This window comes from Rhinolophus sinicus, chromosome 3 (assembly GCF_057876585.1).
Source record: "Rhinolophus sinicus isolate RSI-liver-muscle chromosome 3, RSI-T2T, whole genome shotgun sequence".
In the NCBI taxonomy this organism is placed as follows: Eukaryota; Metazoa; Chordata; class Mammalia; order Chiroptera; family Rhinolophidae; genus Rhinolophus; species Rhinolophus sinicus.
Genome location: NC_142503.1, coordinates 91,259,558 through 91,267,866, shown reverse-complemented (window position 1 = coordinate 91,267,866; position 8,309 = coordinate 91,259,558). Strand labels below are relative to the sequence as shown.

Sequence of the window (8,309 nt, the reverse complement as noted above, 5' to 3'; positions counted from 1 at the left end):
GACCTGGTACGCATTCCACAGGGACCTTCTCATTCCATCCACTTATGAGTCTACTGCTGCTGAAAGATCCTGCTTGGGGTTAGCTTGTTCTTGGTCCTGGTCTCACAGTACAAAAATGTAAATGAAATACAGAAAATGTAAACATTAACCATTCTCTATTAAAGGACAAGAAAATTTCTTGGGCTGAGAATGAAAGATTTGGGGGAAAGATTTAAGAATAAGAGGACCTTTTGGCAGGTATATAAAATGAAGGGTGTGACAGACTGCTGGTTACATACATCCTTTTTCTCTTAAGGAACCCGATTTTTGCCACAATGAGAATGTACCCATTAGAAATACCCTCCGTAGCGACTAGGGAGGGAGCATGTGAGGAGTTGCGAGGAGGCCGTTCCCACTCCGTTTCTTGATAGGGTTGCTGGCCAGATAGGTGTGTTCACTCTGTGAAAATCCCTACGTGGTGGACTTACGATTTATGCACTTTATATGGTGAAATGTTAAAAGTAAATCACTTCTCCATCCTGCCATGCAGCCACGGGACAGTTCTGGCAAATGAGATAAAAGCAGAATTGGGCTTCCAAGAAAATTTGTTAAAGAGTATGGACTCTGGAACAGGAGCCTTTTGCCTTTTTCCTGCCTGTACCCCTTCTTCCTGCGGATCCTGGATGCAATGCCTGAAGGTGCAGCCATCCTGGGAGCATGTGGAGGAGGGTACGTGCAAAAGATGGCACAGTAAGCCTGAGGAAGGTGGGTACCCAGACTCTGGTGGCCTTGAACTTCTCACCTCTGGAATTGTCACTTTTTTCAGTCCAGTGGGTGAGAAATGATTTACATTTTATTGTGAGGTTAGGCATCTCTCCCTATGTTTATTGCTTCATTGCTTCATTGCTTTATTTGATTTTTTTTGTTTGTCTTTCCCCTTCTCCCTTCGCAAAACTTCTGTGTTCATTGAAGATGTTAGTCCTTTGTGGGTCAAATGTGTTGCAGATAGCCTTCCAAATTGTCATTTCTCTTTTGAGTTTGTGTGTGTGTTTTTATTTTTTATTTTTTTGGTAGATAAGTGTTAACCTCTCTGGTTTATTTATTTTGGTGAATAAGTTTTTTTAAATAAACAGAGGTTACTATGAGTTTTATTTTATGGCTTCTGAATTTTGTATAATACATTTTCCCACTCCAGAATTGTTAAAATGTTGATCCTTTTAACAGCACTTGTATAGTTTCGTTGTTTTCATGTTAAAATCTTGGATCCACGTGGAATTTAAGATGATGTAAGAGATGAAGCAGAGATCCAGCCGCCCGCTCCCATCACCGCTCACCGCTCTCTAGCGAGTAAATCTCTTTTTCCAGCTCTTTTGAAATGCTACCTTTATCATGTGTTAAATTCCCACTTGAATTTGGGTCTTCTTCTTGAATCTCTCTTTCATTTTTCTGTACCTTCTCCAATAAACACGTAATTTAATTACTTTTCTTTATAAGTTGTTTTAATATCTGATAAGGTTACTCCCTGCATGACTCTTCTTTTTCAAAAGGCTCATAGTGGATAATTTGGAGTTGGTAACAGTCACTCAGAGATTGACCAATGTCCTCGAGAGGTGTTAGGTTAATGTCACCAGTTGTATATACGAGTCTGACCAAGACATTCAATACAGTGAGAAAGGATGAAAGGAGACCAGTGTAACATCATCACAAAGCATTACATTTACCACGATGTCAGGTATTGCACAAAGCTTCCTTAGTCTAGATGGCATTTTAACAATATGTTTTAAGTAGTCATCCTTTCTACAATGTATTCCTGGAACCATTTTATAAAACAAACAAAAAAAGACATTGTCTCTTATTACTCATATCTAGAAACTCAGCATGAATCAAGTTATACTTCTACTAAATATGTCATAATGGCAAAAACATAAAACTTCTGCTGATCTTTAGTAATATAAAAGGATAACATTGTGCTTCATATCCTATCACATAGACATATGTGTACTTGAGATGATTATTTTACAGGCCTCAATGTACTGTGAAGACTACGCAGAGCACAAACCATTCTGCCGTTCTATCTGCTCTGAAAACAGCTCTGTCTATGATGAGAAGACAAATATAACATTAACAATTGTACTTCCATTTTTGGAATTTAGGAGAGTTGTAAGGAAATTATGTGTAAAATCCAAGTCTCTTTTTAAAATAAGCTTTATAAAAAAACCTGAAAGGACTTATTTCTTCTGATAAATTTCCTTGAAGCAAACAGAAGCATTCAGAATAACTGCATTGATCTTAGAGCTGCATATGATTTTAGGTTTTTCCTTAAAATGGCCATTATGGTATTTCAAGGCCTTATTAGGACATTAGTTTTGAGTGCATGAAAGTAATAAGAGAATTATTCTCTCAAATTGTGCCTTTTAATTCATCTTTTCTTTGCTGTATAAATGTTTCATATTGGTATAATGAGCATTAAAATGAAATGTTTGGAAAAATATGGACCCAATAAAAATGAATGCCTCGAAGAAGTCAAAATTTGTAAGAGGAAAACTTGTTTTCTGATATAAGTATAAAAAAAGATTATATTGACTGTGTATAGTGACTTCCAAAGACTAAGTAAGAAGGTGGGGGTGGGGTGTGGTGAGGGAGAGGAACTTGACAGTGGAGAAGCCTGAAAAACACTACCTCAGCCAGGTGATAAAGGTCAACATCAACAGTGATTAGATATATTGATGGTATGTAAACTTGATATGACATGATGACAAAGGCAATTTACCTCTGTGGTCTTTGTCCCCAAAACCCATAATTCCAGTCTAACCATAAGAAAAAATCAGACATATCCCAATTGAGGGACATTCTACAAAATATCTGACTCCTCAAAATTGTGAAGGTCATCAAAAACAAGAAAAGTCTGAGAAACTGTCACATCCAAGAGGAGCCTGAGAAGACATGACAACAAAATGTAATGTATTCTGGATGGGATCTGAGAACTGAAAAGGACATTAGGTAAAATCTAAGGCAATCTAGGTAAAGTATGAACTTTATCTAAGAATAATATTGGTTCATTAATTACGACATATCTATCATAAAATGTTAACAGAGGAAACTAGGTATACAGTATATGGGAATTTTCTGTACTATTTTTGCAACTTTTCAGTAAATCTAAAACTAGGCCAAAATAAAAATTTTTATTTAAAAATAAGGTAAGAAGAGGTCGATGATGTTTGCAGAGAAGATGACATAGACACAGTTACCTCTATTCCTCCCACTAAGTACAGCTAAAACCCTGGACATAAAGGAAAGGGGAACCTTCTAGGGACATTGGGACTGATGGATATGACACAGTAGTGAGTTCCCTGAATTTTCTTTTTGTTTTTTATATATCCTGGACTCTCACAGAGGAAGCCTGCAACCCAGAAAGACCAATATCTGCAGACCCAAAAAAAGCCCAATCAAAACCTGCTCTCTATAACCAAAGGACCAGGCAAGGGGCAGGCAGCCTATTAGGACAAGCTTTTGACAATGTCTGCCCTATTCTAGACAACTACCATAGGAAAACAACCACATCTCACGTCCCTTCCCCACCCCACAGTCAGTGGAAATAGAGTGTGAGACTAGACTTTGACTGGTACCTAGTAGTAATGTGGCACTCCTCTCCCTCCCCACAGTGTCATCAGAGACCAAGAGGGCACCATGACTTACATCCCTGCCCTGTGATAATGGGGCAGCATCCACTTTGCCCCACCAATGTGGTGTGAGCAGAGACCTGCTATAATAGATTTAAATGAGATTCAGAGTCTCATAATACCACAAATGTCCAAGATACAGTAGAAAATCATAATATTAAGAATCAGAAAAATCAAAATTGGAATGAGAAAAGACAATCAACAGCCAGCAGTACTGAAATGACATATATGTTGGAATTATCTGAAATGATTTTAAAGCAGCCATCATAAACATGTTTAAGTAAGCAATTATGAACATTTTTGGAACAAATAAAAAAATAGTCTTAGAAAAGAAGTAGAAGACATAAGGAGCAATCAAATGGAAATTTTGGAGCTGAAAAATGCAATACCCAAACTTTAAAACTCACTGAATGGGTTCAATGACAGGATGGAAGTGGCAAAGAAACAGTAAATGAAGATTGATCAATAAAAAGTACAACAGAGAGAAAATTGACTGAAAAAAAATAAAAAACAAACAGAATCTCAGGGCCCTGTGGGACAATAACAAAAGCTCTAACATTCATGTCGTTGGAGTCCCAGAAGGAGAAGAGACAGAGTGGGTCTGAAAAACTATTGGATGAAATAATGGTTGAAATTTTCCCAAAGTTGGCAAAAGGCAGAAACCTACAGATTCAATAAAGGCAAAGAAATCCACACTAAGACATATAATCAAGCTTCTGAAAACTAAAGACAAAAAGTCTTGAAAACAGCTATGGTGTCTCTTGAAAGAAACAATTCATTACCCATAGGTATCAAAATTTGTGGGACACAGCTAAAGCAGTCTAAGAGGGAAATTCATAGCACTAAATGTGTACAGAAAGATCTCAAATCAATTATTTAAGCTACCACAAGAAACTAGAAAAAGAAAAGCAAAATAATTCCAAAGTTCACGAGTCCAGAGTACTGGACTGCAGGTCTCTCTTTGTGACTGCAGCGAAAGAACAGAGTATGCTGCTGGAGCCATGGCAGGACAGGCATTTAGAAAGTTTCTCCCCCTCTTTGACCGAGTATTAGTTGAAAGGAGTGCTGTGGAAAATGTTACCAAAGGAGGCATTGTGCTTCTAGAAAAATCTCAAGGAAAACTATTGCAAGCCACAATAGTAGCTGTTGGATCGGCCTCTAAAGGAAAGGGTGGAGAAATTCAACCAGTTAGTGTGAAAGTTGGAGATAAATTTCCTCTTCTAGAATATGGAGACACCAAAATCATTCTAGATGACAAAGATTATTTCTTATTTAAAGATGGTGACATTCTTGGGAATTATGTAGACTGAAATAAGTCACTATTGACATGGCATCACATGAAGCTGCCATTCCACTGAAGTTGTGCAATCGCATCATGTAAATAGTTTCCATGTCTCTCTTTTGTAATAAACTAATGATATCCAAAGTAATGACACCCAGTATCTCTCAAAATTTAGTTTCTCTGCAGTGACATAAACATTTCCAAATAAAAATACAGAGGGTGCCAAAAGCATGTATACACATTTTAAGAAAGGGAAAACTGTATTAAAATTGTAATACTCAATATACACTGATAACAAAAGATAACAAGTCATGTGTATACATTTTTTGGCACCCCTGGTATATAAATAAATTTTTAAAAAGAAAAGCAAAATAAGCCACAAAAGGAAGGAAATAATAAAAATAAGAGCCAATGAAGTGAAAATCAATGAAGTGAAAAACATAAAAACAACAGAATAGCAATTAAACAAAAAGCTGGTTCTTTGAAAGATCAGTAAAACTGATCAACCTCTAGCAAGATTGATAAAGAAAAAGAGGAAGACACAAATTACCAGTATCAAGAAGAAAACATTGGACAGTCGTGAACTGGTGGATCTAGAAGGAAGCAGGTCTGTCAGGAAGTCTCGCTCTGTGGTGGTGAGAATGATGTTCCACACCCAATGCATGGCGCCATGATGATAATGCCTGCGAGGTAGTAGTGGAATGCTTGTGTTAGGTCTCACTTGTCCCTCTTCTAACAATTTCAGAGAAATCAGCCCCATTTCTCCCAGATCCAAAGCCTCCAGTAAAACAATCTCCCCCAATCCTATCGTCCAAAAAACCCATCATCTCCACTAGAGCCACCCCACCACTTAAGTCTGCCCCTCACCTTGGATAAAAGAGAAGATGCACAAACTATTTTTTTTTTTTGGAACAGGACTTTATTGGGGAACAGTGTGTACTTCCAGGCCTTTTCCAAGTCAAGTTGTTGTCCTTTCAATCTTAGTTGTGGAGGGTGCCATTCAGCTTCAAGTTGTTGTCCTTCCAGTCTTAGTTGTGGAGAGCGCAGCTCAGCTCCAGGTCCAGTAGCCGTTTTTTTCTAGTTGCAGGGGGCGCTGCCCACCGTCCCTGGTGGGAGTCGAACCGGCAACCTTGTGGTTGAGAGCCCGTACTCCAACCAAGTGAGCCATCTGGGAGGCAGCTCAGCTCAACAGCTCAGCTCAACGTGCCGTGTTCAATCATAGTTGCAGGGGGCAGAGCCCACCATCCCTTGCGGGACTCGAGGAGTTGAAACAGCAACCTTGTGGTTGAGAGCCCACTGGCCCATGTGGGAATCGAACTGGCAGCCTTGGGAGTTAGGAGCATGGAGCTCTAACCGCCTGAGCCACCGGGCCGGACCCCCACAAACTATTTTTGAACAAACTACCTACTTACTTCTGCCCCTTGCGAGAAACCCCTGTTTAATTCTTATCACCTCACCAGTGCCAAGGGGCCAAGAAACCAATGCCCAGCCTCCCTGGACACCCACATCAAATGCAGCACAGGCCAGACCATAGTATGCAGGGAAGCAGAGTACATCTGTCTGGATAATTTTCCATTGTCACCCTGGCCAGTCATCACCAGAACCTCCAGAGGTCATTGTGTCATCCAAGTTGTACCAAATCTGAAGCACATGTATGAGAATCGTAGCCACAAGACCCACCAGTAAATACATAAGCACTATGGAGTTGATGATGGACAACCAATAGCTTCCCAGTGTTTGGGGAAAGGAACCACCACCATCGTCACCATGACACCTGTCACTCCAACATTCCACTGAAGTCTCAGACAAGCACATGCCAAAAGTGTGGGTGAGGCTGTAACTTGTCCAGGCTGTGGGGCTTGACATCCCACAATGAGACATTGGCAAATACAATTTGATCTCCATGGAATCCTAAGTGGAAATCCAAGGGGTCCAGAGCCCCATCTTATGGTAGTATAGCTGGCAGCCACTCTCCTTCCTCCATGTAGCCCACAAAGCCACAGGTTTTTAAATTATCCACCACAAATTCAAAGCAGTACAGCTTTGATGGACTGGCACCGCTCCTCCACCTACAAAGAGCCAGTCAGGAGTCTGGTCTCCCCAGGCTTAGGCTTAGAGCAGGCACGACTTGGCACTACTAGCACTGTGGGCTGGATAGTTCCTTTTGTAAGGGGCAGTCTTGTGCATGGTAGGATATTTAGCAGCATCCTGGGCCTCTGCTCACTAAATGCCAGGGGCAACCCCCAGTTGTGACAGTCAGAAATGTCTCCAGACATTGCCAAATGTTCCTTGGGAGACAGAATTGCCCCTGTTGAAAACCACTGGGTTAGACCTTAGGGGTCTCCAAAAAAGCAAGTGTGATTTGACAGGGTTGATACGTAGAGAAAGGAGAGAGGCCAGGTGTAAGAATGTCTGTAGTAGACTATGGAAAATATCTCTAAGACAGGATTTGCTAAAGAAAAAGTGTAACAGGGAGGGTTAGATAGAGAGTGAAGGGGCCAGTTAAAAAAGATCCAAGAGAGAGGTATGGAAGGGAAACAGAACTACGCAGGAGTGATAGTTGGGACCTTATTACCAACAGAGAAGCTTGGAGTCAGGAGCCCTGGGCTCTAATATCAGCTCTGCAATCCACTATCCTTGTAGTCTTGAAAAGTCACTTCTGAGCAAGTAAGTTTTCTTTGTGAACTGAACGCGAATAATACCACCTGCTCTGCCTGCTACGTGGGGTTATAGTTAGAATCAAGTCAGATAATGTCCATAAAGGTGCTTTGAAAACAAAACAACAAAAGAATAAAATATTGGCTACCATTACAGAGTCTGAAGACTTTAAAAGAATAATAAGGGAAGACTATAAACAGCTCTACCCACATAAATTCAACAACTTGATGAAATGAACCAATTTCTTGAAAACCACAAACTACCAAAACTCACTCAATATAAAAGAGATAATTATAAAAGTCTTGTAACAATTTTAAAAATTGAATTCATAGTTTTTTTAAAAAGCAACTTCGTGTCTCCGTGGGTCACTGCTAGTTTGGTGATCCACTGGAAGCCCTCACAGGACTCCACATAAAGTTACATTCAAGATTTGTGGGGCCGGCCTGGTGGCTCAGGCAGTTGGAGCTCCATGCTCCTAACCCCGAAGGCTGCCGGTTCAATTCCCCACATGGGCCAGTGGGCTCCCAACCACAAGGTTGCCAGTTCAACTCCTTGAGTCCCACAAGGGATGGTAGACTCCGCCCCCTGCAGCTAAGATTGAACACAGCACCTTGAGCTGAGCTGCCCCCCCCCCCCATGGCTCAGTTGGTTGAAGCGCGTCCTCTCAACCACAAGGTTGCCAGTTCGAGTCCTCGACTCTCGCAAGGGAT

At 40.6% G+C, this 8,309-nt stretch overlaps 1 pseudogene; it reads left to right on the top strand.

The window, feature by feature from the left end:
• The first annotated feature begins 4,660 nt into the window (after window positions 1-4,660).
• On the top strand, window positions 4,661-4,969 carry LOC109458787 (10 kDa heat shock protein, mitochondrial pseudogene; annotated as a pseudogene).
• The last annotated feature ends 3,340 nt before the right edge of the window (window positions 4,970-8,309 follow it).